The sequence below is a fragment of the Staurois parvus genome, unplaced genomic scaffold (genome assembly GCF_062004578.1).
Source record: "Staurois parvus isolate SC_StPar_1 unplaced genomic scaffold, SC_StPar_1.0 ptg002628l, whole genome shotgun sequence".
NCBI classification, from domain to species: Eukaryota; Metazoa; Chordata; class Amphibia; order Anura; family Ranidae; genus Staurois; species Staurois parvus.
Window position 1 is genome coordinate 96,038 of NW_028320424.1, and position 8,439 is coordinate 104,476.

An 8,439-nucleotide genomic window follows, 5' to 3' on the forward strand; every position below is an offset into this window, starting at 1 on the left:
AAATGGCCAGCTTGCCAAGCACCAATTGAAGTAGATTGAGGGCTCCAAAGAGAAGCGCCTACGGCCACATCACTCTGAATGCGCCCGATCTCGTCTGATCTCGGAAGCTAAGCAGCGTAGGGCCTGGTTAGTACCTGGATGGGAGACCGCCTGGGAATACCAGGTGCTGTAGGCTTTTGTCTTTTGCTCGGCTTCTTTTTCGCCTCAAATGGCCAGCTTGCCAAGCACCAATTGAAGTAGATTGAGGGCTCCAAAGAGAAGCGCCTACGGCCACATCACTCTGAATGCGCCCGATCTCGTCTGATCTCGGAAGCTAAGCAGCGTAGGGCCTGGTTAGTACCTGGATGGGAGACCGCCTGGGAATACCAGGTGCTGTAGGCTTTTGTCTTTTGCTCGGCTTCTTTTTCGCCTCAAATGGCCAGCTTGCCAAGCACCAATTGAAGTAGATTGAGGGCTCCAAAGAGAAGCGCCTACGGCCACATCACTCTGAATGCGCCCGATCTCGTCTGATCTCGGAAGCTAAGCAGCGTAGGGCCTGGTTAGTACCTGGATGGGAGACCGCCTGGGAATACCAGGTGCTGTAGGCTTTTGTCTTTTGCTCGGCTTCTTTTTCGCCTCAAATGGCCAGCTTGCCAAGCACCAATTGAAGTAGATTGAGGGCTCCAAAGAGAAGCGCCTACGGCCACATCACTCTGAATGCGCCCGATCTCGTCTGATCTCGGAAGCTAAGCAGCGTAGGGCCTGGTTAGTACCTGGATGGGAGACCGCCTGGGAATACCAGGTGCTGTAGGCTTTTGTCTTTTGCTCGGCTTCTTTTTCGCCTCAAACGGCCAGCTTGCCAAGCACCAATTGAAGTAGATTGAGGGCTCCAAAGAGAAGCGCCTACGGCCACATCACTCTGAATGCGCCCGATCTCGTCTGATCTCGGAAGCTAAGCAGCGTAGGGCCTGGTTAGTACCTGGATGGGAGACCGCCTGGGAATACCAGGTGCTGTAGGCTTTTGTCTTTTGCTCGGCTTCTTTTTCGCCTCAAATGGCCAGCTTGCCAAGCACCAATTGAAGTAGATTGAGGGCTCCAAAGAGAAGCGCCTACGGCCACATCACTCTGAATGCGCCCGATCTCGTCTGATCTCGGAAGCTAAGCAGCGTAGGGCCTGGTTAGTACCTGGATGGGAGACCGCCTGGGAATACCAGGTGCTGTAGGCTTTTGTCTTTTGCTCGGCTTCTTTTTCGCCTCAAATGGCCAGCTTGCCAAGCACCAATTGAAGTAGATTGAGGGCTCCAAAGAGAAGCGCCTACGGCCACATCACTCTGAATGCGCCCGATCTCGTCTGATCTCGGAAGCTAAGCAGCGTAGGGCCTGGTTAGTACCTGGATGGGAGACCGCCTGGGAATACCAGGTGCTGTAGGCTTTTGTCTTTTGCTCGGCTTCTTTTTCGCCTCAAATGGCCAGCTTGCCAAGCACCAATTGAAGTAGATTGAGGGCTCCAAAGAGAAGCGCCTACGGCCACATCACTCTGAATGCGCCCGATCTCGTCTGATCTCGGAAGCTAAGCAGCGTAGGGCCTGGTTAGTACCTGGATGGGAGACCGCCTGGGAATACCAGGTGCTGTAGGCTTTTGTCTTTTGCTCGGCTTCTTTTTCGCCTCAAATGGCCAGCTTGCCAAGCACCAATTGAAGTAGATTGAGGGCTCCAAAGAGAAGCGCCTACGGCCACATCACTCTGAATGCGCCCGATCTCGTCTGATCTCGGAAGCTAAGCAGCGTAGGGCCTGGTTAGTACCTGGATGGGAGACCGCCTGGGAATACCAGGTGCTGTAGGCTTTTGTCTTTTGCTCGGCTTCTTTTTCGCCTCAAATGGCCAGCTTGCCAAGCACCAATTGAAGTAGATTGAGGGCTCCAAAGAGAAGCGCCTACGGCCACATCACTCTGAATGCGCCCGATCTCGTCTGATCTCGGAAGCTAAGCAGCGTAGGGCCTGGTTAGTACCTGGATGGGAGACCGCCTGGGAATACCAGGTGCTGTAGGCTTTTGTCTTTTGCTCGGCTTCTTTTTCGCCTCAAATGGCCAGCTTGCCAAGCACCAATTGAAGTAGATTGAGGGCTCCAAAGAGAAGCGCCTACGGCCACATCACTCTGAATGCGCCCGATCTCGTCTGATCTCGGAAGCTAAGCAGCGTAGGGCCTGGTTAGTACCTGGATGGGAGACCGCCTGGGAATACCAGGTGCTGTAGGCTTTTGTCTTTTGCTCGGCTTCTTTTTCGCCTCAAATGGCCAGCTTGCCAAGCACCAATTGAAGTAGATTGAGGGCTCCAAAGAGAAGCGCCTACGGCCACATCACTCTGAATGCGCCCGATCTCGTCTGATCTCGGAAGCTAAGCAGCGTAGGGCCTGGTTAGTACCTGGATGGGAGACCGCCTGGGAATACCAGGTGATGTAGGCTTTTGTCTTTTGCTCGGCTTCTTTTTCGCCTCAAATGGCCAGCTTGCCAAGCACCAATTGAAGTAGATGGAGGGCTCCAAAGAGAAGCGCCTACGGCCACATCACTCTGAATGCGCCCGATCTCGTCTGATCTCGGAAGCTAAGCAGCGTAGGGCCTGGTTAGTACCTGGATGGGAGACCGCCTGGGAATACCAGGTGCTGTAGGCTTTTGTCTTTTGCTCGGCTTCTTTTTCGCCTCAAATGGCCAGCTTGCCAAGCACCAATTGAAGTAGATTGAGGGCTCCAAAGAGAAGCGCCTACGGCCACATCACTCTGAATGCGCCCGATCTCGTCTGATCTCGGAAGCTAAGCAGCGTAGGGCCTGGTTAGTACCTGGATGGGAGACCGCCTGGGAATACCAGGTGCTGTAGGCTTTTGTCTTTTGCTCGGCTTCTTTTTCGCCTCAAATGGCCAGCTTGCCAAGCACCAATTGAAGTAGATTGAGGGCTCCAAAGAGAAGCGCCTACGGCCACATCACTCTGAATGCGCCCGATCTCGTCTGATCTCGGAAGCTAAGCAGCGTAGGGCCTGGTTAGTACCTGGATGGGAGACCGCCTGGGAATACCAGGTGCTGTAGGCTTTTGTCTTTTGCTCGGCTTCTTTTTCGCCTCAAATGGCCAGCTTGCCAAGCACCAATTGAAGTAGATTGAGGGCTCCAAAGAGAAGCGCCTACGGCCACATCACTCTGAATGCGCCCGATCTCGTCTGATCTCGGAAGCTAAGCAGCGTAGGGCCTGGTTAGTACCTGGATGGGAGACCGCCTGGGAATACCAGGTGCTGTAGGCTTTTGTCTTTTGCTCGGCTTCTTTTTCGCCTCAAATGGCCAGCTTGCCAAGCACCAATTGAAGTAGATTGAGGGCTCCAAAGAGAAGCGCCTACGGCCACATCACTCTGAATGCGCCCGATCTCGTCTGATCTCGGAAGCTAAGCAGCGTAGGGCCTGGTTAGTACCTGGATGGGAGACCGCCTGGGAATACCAGGTGCTGTAGGCTTTTGTCTTTTGCTCGGCTTCTTTTTCGCCTCAAATGGCCAGCTTGCCAAGCACCAATTGAAGTAGATTGAGGGCTCCAAAGAGAAGCGCCTACGGCCACATCACTCTGAATGCGCCCGATCTCGTCTGATCTCGGAAGCTAAGCAGCGTAGGGCCTGGTTAGTACCTGGATGGGAGACCGCCTGGGAATACCAGGTGCTGTAGGCTTTTGTCTTTTGCTCGGCTTCTTTTTCGCCTCAAATGGCCAGCTTGCCAAGCACCAATTGAAGTAGATTGAGGGCTCCAAAGAGAAGCGCCTACGGCCACATCACTCTGAATGCGCCCGATCTCGTCTGATCTCGGAAGCTAAGCAGCGTAGGGCCTGGTTAGTACCTGGATGGGAGACCGCCTGGGAATACCAGGTGCTGTAGGCTTTTGTCTTTTGCTCGGCTTCTTTTTCGCCTCAAATGGCCAGCTTGCCAAGCACCAATTGAAGTAGATTGAGGGCTCCAAAGAGAAGCGCCTACGGCCACATCACTCTGAATGCGCCCGATCTCGTCTGATCTCGGAAGCTAAGCAGCGTAGGGCCTGGTTAGTACCTGGATGGGAGACCGCCTGGGAATACCAGGTGCTGTAGGCTTTTGTCTTTTGCTCGGCTTCTTTTTCGCCTCAAATGGCCAGCTTGCCAAGCACCAATTGAAGTAGATTGAGGGCTCCAAAGAGAAGCGCCTACGGCCACATCACTCTGAATGCGCCCGATCTCGTCTGATCTCGGAAGCTAAGCAGCGTAGGGCCTGGTTAGTACCTGGATGGGAGACCGCCTGGGAATACCAGGTGCTGTAGGCTTTTGTCTTTTGCTCGGCTTCTTTTTCGCCTCAAATGGCCAGCTTGCCAAGCACCAATTGAAGTAGATTGAGGGCTCCAAAGAGAAGCGCCTACGGCCACATCACTCTGAATGCGCCCGATCTCGTCTGATCTCGGAAGCTAAGCAGCGTAGGGCCTGGTTAGTACCTGGATGGGAGACCGCCTGGGAATACCAGGTGCTGTAGGCTTTTGTCTTTTGCTCGGCTTCTTTATCGCCTCAAATGGCCAGCTTGCCAAGCACCAATTGAAGTAGATTGAGGGCTCCAAAGAGAAGCGCCTACGGCCACATCACTCTGAATGCACCCGATCTCGTCTGATCTCGGAAGCTAAGCAGCGTAGGGCCTGGTTAGTACCTGGATGGGAGACCGCCTGGGAATACCAGGTGCTGTAGGCTTTTGTCTTTTGCTCGGCTTCTTTTTCGCCTCAAATGGCCAGCTTGCCAAGCACCAATTGAAGTAGATTGAGGGCTCCAAAGAGAAGCGCCTACGGCCACATCACTCTGAATGCGCCCGATCTCGTCTGATCTCGGAAGCTAAGCAGCGTAGGGCCTGGTTAGTACCTGGATGGGAGACCGCCTGGGAATACCAGGTGCTGTAGGCTTTTGTCTTTTGCTCGGCTTCTTTTTCGCCTCAAATGGCCAGCTTGCCAAGCACCAATTGAAGTAGATTGAGGGCTCCAAAGAGAAGCGCCTACGGCCACATCACTCTGAATGCGCCCGATCTCGTCTGATCTCGGAAGCTAAGCAGCGTAGGGCCTGGTTAGTACCTGGATGGGAGACCGCCTGGGAATACCAGGTGCTGTAGGCTTTTGTCTTTTGCTCGGCTTCTTTTTCGCCTCAAATGGCCAGCTTGCCAAGCACCAATTGAAGTAGATTGAGGGCTCCAAAGAGAAGCGCCTACGGCCACATCACTCTGAATGCGCCCGATCTCGTCTGATCTCGGAAGCTAAGCAGCGTAGGGCCTGGTTAGTACCTGGATGGGAGACCGCCTGGGAATACCAGGTGCTGTAGGCTTTTGTCTTTTGCTCGGCTTCTTTTTCGCCTCAAATGGCCAGCTTGCCAAGCACCAATTGAAGTAGATTGAGGGCTCCAAAGAGAAGCGCCTACGGCCACATCACTCTGAATGCGCCCGATCTCGTCTGATCTCGGAAGCTAAGCAGCGTAGGGCCTGGTTAGTACCTGGATGGGAGACCGCCTGGGAATACCAGGTGCTGTAGGCTTTTGTCTTTTGCTCGGCTTCTTTTTCGCCTCAAATGGCCAGCTTGCCAAGCACCAATTGAAGTAGATTGAGGGCTCCAAAGAGAAGCGCCTACGGCCACATCACTCTGAATGCGCCCGATCTCGTCTGATCTCGGAAGCTAAGCAGCGTAGGGCCTGGTTAGTACCTGGATGGGAGACCGCCTGGGAATACCAGGTGCTGTAGGCTTTTGTCTTTTGCTCGGCTTCTTTTTCGCCTCAAATGGCCAGCTTGCCAAGCACCAATTGAAGTAGATTGAGGGCTCCAAAGAGAAGCGCCTACGGCCACATCACTCTGAATGCGCCCGATCTCGTCTGATCTCGGAAGCTAAGCAGCGTAGGGCCTGGTTAGTACCTGGATGGGAGACCGCCTGGGAATACCAGGTGCTGTAGGCTTTTGTCTTTTGCTCGGCTTCTTTTTCGCCTCAAATGGCCAGCTTGCCAAGCACCAATTGAAGTAGATTGAGGGCTCCAAAGAGAAGCGCCTACGGCCACATCACTCTGAATGCGCCCGATCTCGTCTGATCTCGGAAGCTAAGCAGCGTAGGGCCTGGTTAGTACCTGGATGGGAGACCGCCTGGGAATACCAGGTGCTGTAGGCTTTTGTCTTTTGCTCGGCTTCTTTTTCGCCTCAAATGGCCAGCTTGCCAAGCACCAATTGAAGTAGATTGAGGGCTCCAAAGAGAAGCGCCTACGGCCACATCACTCTGAATGCGCCCGATCTCGTCTGATCTCGGAAGCTAAGCAGCGTAGGGCCTGGTTAGTGCCTGGATGGAAGACCGCCTGGGAATACCAGGTGCTGTAGGCTTTTGTCTTTTGCTCGGCTTCTTTTTCGCCTCAAATGGCCAGCTTGCCAAGCACCAATTGAAGTAGATTGAGGGCTCCAAAGAGAAGCGCCTACGGCCACATCACTCTGAATGCGCCCGATCTCGTCTGATCTCGGAAGCTAAGCAGCGTAGGGCCTGGTTAGTGCCTGGATGGGATCCCGCCTGGGAATACCAGGTGCTGTAGGCTTTTGTCTTTTGCTCGGCTTCTTTTTCGCCTCAAATGGCCAGCTTGCCAAGCACCAATTGAAGTAGATTGAGGGCTCCAAAGAGAAGCGCCTACGGCCACATCACTCTGAATGCGCCCGATCTCGTCTGATCTCGGAAGCTAAGCAGCGTAGGGCCTGGTTAGTGCCTGGATGGGAGACCGCCTGGGAATACCAGGTGCTGTAGGCTTTTGTCTTTTGCTCGGCTTCTTTTTCGCCTCAAATGGCCAGCTTGCCAAGCACCAATTGAAGTAGATTGAGGGCTCCAAAGAGAAGCGCCTACGGCCACATCACTCTGAATGCGCCCGATCTCGTCTGATCTCGGAAGCTAAGCAGCGTAGGGCCTGGTTAGTACCTGGATGGGAGACCGCCTGGGAATACCAGGTGCTGTAGGCTTTTGTCTTTTGCTCGGCTTCTTTTTCGCCTCAAATGGCCAGCTTGCCAAGCACCAATTGAAGTAGATTGAGGGCTCCAAAGAGAAGCGCCTACGGCCACATCACTCTGAATGCGCCCGATTTCGTCTGATCTCGGAAGCTAAGCAGCGTAGGGCCTGGTTAGTACCTGGATGGGAGACCGCCTGGGAATACCAGGTGCTGTAGGCTTTTGTCTTTTGCTCGGCTTCTTTTTCGCCTCAAATGGCCAGCTTGCCAAGCACCAATTGAAGTAGATTGAGGGCTCCAAAGAGAAGCGCCTACGGCCACATCACTCTGAATGCGCCCGATCTCGTCTGATCTCGGAAGCTAAGCAGCGTAGGGCCTGGTTAGTACCTGGATGGGAGACCGCCTGGGAATACCAGGTGCTGTAGGCTTTTGTCTTTTGCTCGGCTTCTTTTTCGCCTCAAATGGCCAGCTTGCCAAGCACCAATTGAAGTAGATTGAGGGCTCCAAAGAGAAGCGCCTACGGCCACATCACTCTGAATGCGCCCGATCTCGTCTGATCTCGGAAGCTAAGCAGCGTAGGGCCTGGTTAGTACCTGGATGGGAGACCGCCTGGGAATACCAGGTGCTGTAGGCTTTTGTCTTTTGCTCGGCTTCTTTTTCGCCTCAAATGGCCAGCTTGCCAAGCACCAATTGAAGTAGATTGAGGGCTCCGAAGAGAAGCGCCTACGGCCACATCACTCTGAATGCGCCCGATCTCGTCTGATCTCGGAAGCTAAGCAGCGTAGGGCCTGGTTAGTACCTGGATGGGAGACCGCCTGGGAATACCAGGTGCTGTAGGCTTTTGTCTTTTGCTCGGCTTCTTTTTCGCCTCAAATGGCCAGCTTGCCAAGCACCAATTGAAGTAGATTGAGGGCTCCGAAGAGAAGCGCCTACGGCCACATCACTCTGAATGCGCCCGATCTCGTCTGATCTCGGAAGCTAAGCAACGTAGGGCCTGGTTAGTACCTGGATGGGAGACCGCCTGGGAATACCAGGTGCTGTAGGCTTTTGTCTTTTGCTCGGCTTCTTTTTCGCCTCAAATGGCCAGCTTGCCAAGCACCAATTGAAGTAGATTGAGGGCTCCGAAGAGAAGCGCCTACGGCCACATCACTCTGAATGCGCCCGATCTCGTCTGATCTCGGAAGCTAAGCAGCGTAGGGCCTGGTTAGTACCTGGATGGGAGACCGCCTGGGAATACCAGGTGCTGTAGGCTTTTGTCTTTTGCTCGGCTTCTTTTTCGCCTCAAATGGCCAGCTTGCCAAGCACCAATTGAAGTAGATTGAGGGCTCCAAAGAGAAGCGCCTACGGCCACATCACTCTGAATGCGCCCGATCTCGTCTGATCTCGGAAGCTAAGCAGCGTAGGGCCTGGTTAGTACCTGGATGGGAGACCGCCTGGGAATACCAGGTGCTGTAGGCTTTTGTCTTTTGCTCGGCTTCTTTT

At 53.9% G+C, this 8,439-nt stretch overlaps 40 non-coding genes and 1 pseudogene across 40 annotated transcripts; all 41 read left to right on the forward strand.

Moving 5' to 3' along the window:
• The first annotated feature begins 56 nt into the window (after positions 1 to 56).
• On the forward strand, positions 57 to 175 carry LOC149430474 (5S ribosomal RNA). The gene has a single exon (XR_016309875.1). It is a non-coding gene; the product is annotated as a 5S ribosomal RNA (ribosomal RNA).
• Positions 176 to 262: 87 nt separating this feature from the next.
• LOC149430475 (5S ribosomal RNA) lies at positions 263 to 381 on the forward strand. Its single transcript, XR_016309876.1, has one exon. It is a non-coding gene; the product is annotated as a 5S ribosomal RNA (ribosomal RNA).
• An 87-nt stretch (positions 382 to 468) lies between these two features.
• LOC149430476 (5S ribosomal RNA) lies at positions 469 to 587 on the forward strand. The gene has a single exon (XR_016309877.1). It is a non-coding gene; the product is annotated as a 5S ribosomal RNA (ribosomal RNA).
• Positions 588 to 674: 87 nt separating this feature from the next.
• Positions 675 to 793, forward strand: LOC149430477 (5S ribosomal RNA). The gene has a single exon (XR_016309878.1). It is a non-coding gene; the product is annotated as a 5S ribosomal RNA (ribosomal RNA).
• Positions 794 to 880: 87 nt separating this feature from the next.
• On the forward strand, positions 881 to 999 carry LOC149430478 (5S ribosomal RNA). The gene has a single exon (XR_016309879.1). It is a non-coding gene; the product is annotated as a 5S ribosomal RNA (ribosomal RNA).
• An 87-nt stretch (positions 1,000 to 1,086) lies between these two features.
• On the forward strand, positions 1,087 to 1,205 carry LOC149430479 (5S ribosomal RNA). The gene has a single exon (XR_016309880.1). It is a non-coding gene; the product is annotated as a 5S ribosomal RNA (ribosomal RNA).
• An 87-nt stretch (positions 1,206 to 1,292) lies between these two features.
• On the forward strand, positions 1,293 to 1,411 carry LOC149430480 (5S ribosomal RNA). Its single transcript, XR_016309882.1, has one exon. It is a non-coding gene; the product is annotated as a 5S ribosomal RNA (ribosomal RNA).
• An 87-nt stretch (positions 1,412 to 1,498) lies between these two features.
• On the forward strand, positions 1,499 to 1,617 carry LOC149430481 (5S ribosomal RNA). The gene has a single exon (XR_016309883.1). It is a non-coding gene; the product is annotated as a 5S ribosomal RNA (ribosomal RNA).
• An 87-nt stretch (positions 1,618 to 1,704) lies between these two features.
• On the forward strand, positions 1,705 to 1,823 carry LOC149430482 (5S ribosomal RNA). Its single transcript, XR_016309884.1, has one exon. It is a non-coding gene; the product is annotated as a 5S ribosomal RNA (ribosomal RNA).
• An 87-nt stretch (positions 1,824 to 1,910) lies between these two features.
• On the forward strand, positions 1,911 to 2,029 carry LOC149430483 (5S ribosomal RNA). The gene has a single exon (XR_016309885.1). It is a non-coding gene; the product is annotated as a 5S ribosomal RNA (ribosomal RNA).
• An 87-nt stretch (positions 2,030 to 2,116) lies between these two features.
• On the forward strand, positions 2,117 to 2,235 carry LOC149430484 (5S ribosomal RNA). The gene has a single exon (XR_016309886.1). It is a non-coding gene; the product is annotated as a 5S ribosomal RNA (ribosomal RNA).
• An 87-nt stretch (positions 2,236 to 2,322) lies between these two features.
• LOC149430485 (5S ribosomal RNA) lies at positions 2,323 to 2,441 on the forward strand. Its single transcript, XR_016309545.1, has one exon. It is a non-coding gene; the product is annotated as a 5S ribosomal RNA (ribosomal RNA).
• An 87-nt stretch (positions 2,442 to 2,528) lies between these two features.
• LOC149430486 (5S ribosomal RNA) lies at positions 2,529 to 2,647 on the forward strand. Its single transcript, XR_016309888.1, has one exon. It is a non-coding gene; the product is annotated as a 5S ribosomal RNA (ribosomal RNA).
• An 87-nt stretch (positions 2,648 to 2,734) lies between these two features.
• Positions 2,735 to 2,853, forward strand: LOC149430487 (5S ribosomal RNA). Its single transcript, XR_016309889.1, has one exon. It is a non-coding gene; the product is annotated as a 5S ribosomal RNA (ribosomal RNA).
• An 87-nt stretch (positions 2,854 to 2,940) lies between these two features.
• LOC149430488 (5S ribosomal RNA) lies at positions 2,941 to 3,059 on the forward strand. Its single transcript, XR_016309890.1, has one exon. It is a non-coding gene; the product is annotated as a 5S ribosomal RNA (ribosomal RNA).
• Positions 3,060 to 3,146: 87 nt separating this feature from the next.
• LOC149430489 (5S ribosomal RNA) lies at positions 3,147 to 3,265 on the forward strand. The gene has a single exon (XR_016309891.1). It is a non-coding gene; the product is annotated as a 5S ribosomal RNA (ribosomal RNA).
• An 87-nt stretch (positions 3,266 to 3,352) lies between these two features.
• On the forward strand, positions 3,353 to 3,471 carry LOC149430490 (5S ribosomal RNA). The gene has a single exon (XR_016309892.1). It is a non-coding gene; the product is annotated as a 5S ribosomal RNA (ribosomal RNA).
• Positions 3,472 to 3,558: 87 nt separating this feature from the next.
• Positions 3,559 to 3,677, forward strand: LOC149430491 (5S ribosomal RNA). The gene has a single exon (XR_016309894.1). It is a non-coding gene; the product is annotated as a 5S ribosomal RNA (ribosomal RNA).
• Positions 3,678 to 3,764: 87 nt separating this feature from the next.
• On the forward strand, positions 3,765 to 3,883 carry LOC149430492 (5S ribosomal RNA). Its single transcript, XR_016309895.1, has one exon. It is a non-coding gene; the product is annotated as a 5S ribosomal RNA (ribosomal RNA).
• An 87-nt stretch (positions 3,884 to 3,970) lies between these two features.
• Positions 3,971 to 4,089, forward strand: LOC149430493 (5S ribosomal RNA). Its single transcript, XR_016309896.1, has one exon. It is a non-coding gene; the product is annotated as a 5S ribosomal RNA (ribosomal RNA).
• An 87-nt stretch (positions 4,090 to 4,176) lies between these two features.
• Positions 4,177 to 4,295, forward strand: LOC149430494 (5S ribosomal RNA). Its single transcript, XR_016309897.1, has one exon. It is a non-coding gene; the product is annotated as a 5S ribosomal RNA (ribosomal RNA).
• An 87-nt stretch (positions 4,296 to 4,382) lies between these two features.
• Positions 4,383 to 4,501, forward strand: LOC149430495 (5S ribosomal RNA). The gene has a single exon (XR_016309898.1). It is a non-coding gene; the product is annotated as a 5S ribosomal RNA (ribosomal RNA).
• An 87-nt stretch (positions 4,502 to 4,588) lies between these two features.
• On the forward strand, positions 4,589 to 4,707 carry LOC149430496 (5S ribosomal RNA). The gene has a single exon (XR_016309581.1). It is a non-coding gene; the product is annotated as a 5S ribosomal RNA (ribosomal RNA).
• An 87-nt stretch (positions 4,708 to 4,794) lies between these two features.
• On the forward strand, positions 4,795 to 4,913 carry LOC149430497 (5S ribosomal RNA). The gene has a single exon (XR_016309899.1). It is a non-coding gene; the product is annotated as a 5S ribosomal RNA (ribosomal RNA).
• Positions 4,914 to 5,000: 87 nt separating this feature from the next.
• Positions 5,001 to 5,119, forward strand: LOC149430498 (5S ribosomal RNA). The gene has a single exon (XR_016309900.1). It is a non-coding gene; the product is annotated as a 5S ribosomal RNA (ribosomal RNA).
• An 87-nt stretch (positions 5,120 to 5,206) lies between these two features.
• LOC149430499 (5S ribosomal RNA) lies at positions 5,207 to 5,325 on the forward strand. Its single transcript, XR_016309901.1, has one exon. It is a non-coding gene; the product is annotated as a 5S ribosomal RNA (ribosomal RNA).
• Positions 5,326 to 5,412: 87 nt separating this feature from the next.
• Positions 5,413 to 5,531, forward strand: LOC149430500 (5S ribosomal RNA). The gene has a single exon (XR_016309902.1). It is a non-coding gene; the product is annotated as a 5S ribosomal RNA (ribosomal RNA).
• Positions 5,532 to 5,618: 87 nt separating this feature from the next.
• Positions 5,619 to 5,737, forward strand: LOC149430501 (5S ribosomal RNA). Its single transcript, XR_016309903.1, has one exon. It is a non-coding gene; the product is annotated as a 5S ribosomal RNA (ribosomal RNA).
• An 87-nt stretch (positions 5,738 to 5,824) lies between these two features.
• On the forward strand, positions 5,825 to 5,943 carry LOC149430502 (5S ribosomal RNA). The gene has a single exon (XR_016309905.1). It is a non-coding gene; the product is annotated as a 5S ribosomal RNA (ribosomal RNA).
• Positions 5,944 to 6,030: 87 nt separating this feature from the next.
• Positions 6,031 to 6,149, forward strand: LOC149430503 (5S ribosomal RNA). The gene has a single exon (XR_016309906.1). It is a non-coding gene; the product is annotated as a 5S ribosomal RNA (ribosomal RNA).
• An 87-nt stretch (positions 6,150 to 6,236) lies between these two features.
• Positions 6,237 to 6,355, forward strand: LOC149430504 (5S ribosomal RNA). The gene has a single exon (XR_016309554.1). It is a non-coding gene; the product is annotated as a 5S ribosomal RNA (ribosomal RNA).
• An 87-nt stretch (positions 6,356 to 6,442) lies between these two features.
• Positions 6,443 to 6,561, forward strand: LOC149430505 (5S ribosomal RNA; annotated as a pseudogene).
• Positions 6,562 to 6,648: 87 nt separating this feature from the next.
• LOC149430506 (5S ribosomal RNA) lies at positions 6,649 to 6,767 on the forward strand. The gene has a single exon (XR_016309495.1). It is a non-coding gene; the product is annotated as a 5S ribosomal RNA (ribosomal RNA).
• Positions 6,768 to 6,854: 87 nt separating this feature from the next.
• LOC149430507 (5S ribosomal RNA) lies at positions 6,855 to 6,973 on the forward strand. The gene has a single exon (XR_016309907.1). It is a non-coding gene; the product is annotated as a 5S ribosomal RNA (ribosomal RNA).
• Positions 6,974 to 7,060: 87 nt separating this feature from the next.
• LOC149430508 (5S ribosomal RNA) lies at positions 7,061 to 7,179 on the forward strand. The gene has a single exon (XR_016310033.1). It is a non-coding gene; the product is annotated as a 5S ribosomal RNA (ribosomal RNA).
• An 87-nt stretch (positions 7,180 to 7,266) lies between these two features.
• On the forward strand, positions 7,267 to 7,385 carry LOC149430509 (5S ribosomal RNA). Its single transcript, XR_016309908.1, has one exon. It is a non-coding gene; the product is annotated as a 5S ribosomal RNA (ribosomal RNA).
• An 87-nt stretch (positions 7,386 to 7,472) lies between these two features.
• Positions 7,473 to 7,591, forward strand: LOC149430510 (5S ribosomal RNA). Its single transcript, XR_016309909.1, has one exon. It is a non-coding gene; the product is annotated as a 5S ribosomal RNA (ribosomal RNA).
• An 87-nt stretch (positions 7,592 to 7,678) lies between these two features.
• On the forward strand, positions 7,679 to 7,797 carry LOC149430511 (5S ribosomal RNA). The gene has a single exon (XR_016309910.1). It is a non-coding gene; the product is annotated as a 5S ribosomal RNA (ribosomal RNA).
• Positions 7,798 to 7,884: 87 nt separating this feature from the next.
• On the forward strand, positions 7,885 to 8,003 carry LOC149430512 (5S ribosomal RNA). Its single transcript, XR_016310040.1, has one exon. It is a non-coding gene; the product is annotated as a 5S ribosomal RNA (ribosomal RNA).
• An 87-nt stretch (positions 8,004 to 8,090) lies between these two features.
• On the forward strand, positions 8,091 to 8,209 carry LOC149430513 (5S ribosomal RNA). The gene has a single exon (XR_016309911.1). It is a non-coding gene; the product is annotated as a 5S ribosomal RNA (ribosomal RNA).
• Positions 8,210 to 8,296: 87 nt separating this feature from the next.
• On the forward strand, positions 8,297 to 8,415 carry LOC149430514 (5S ribosomal RNA). Its single transcript, XR_016309912.1, has one exon. It is a non-coding gene; the product is annotated as a 5S ribosomal RNA (ribosomal RNA).
• Positions 8,416 to 8,439: the final 24 nt, after the last annotated feature.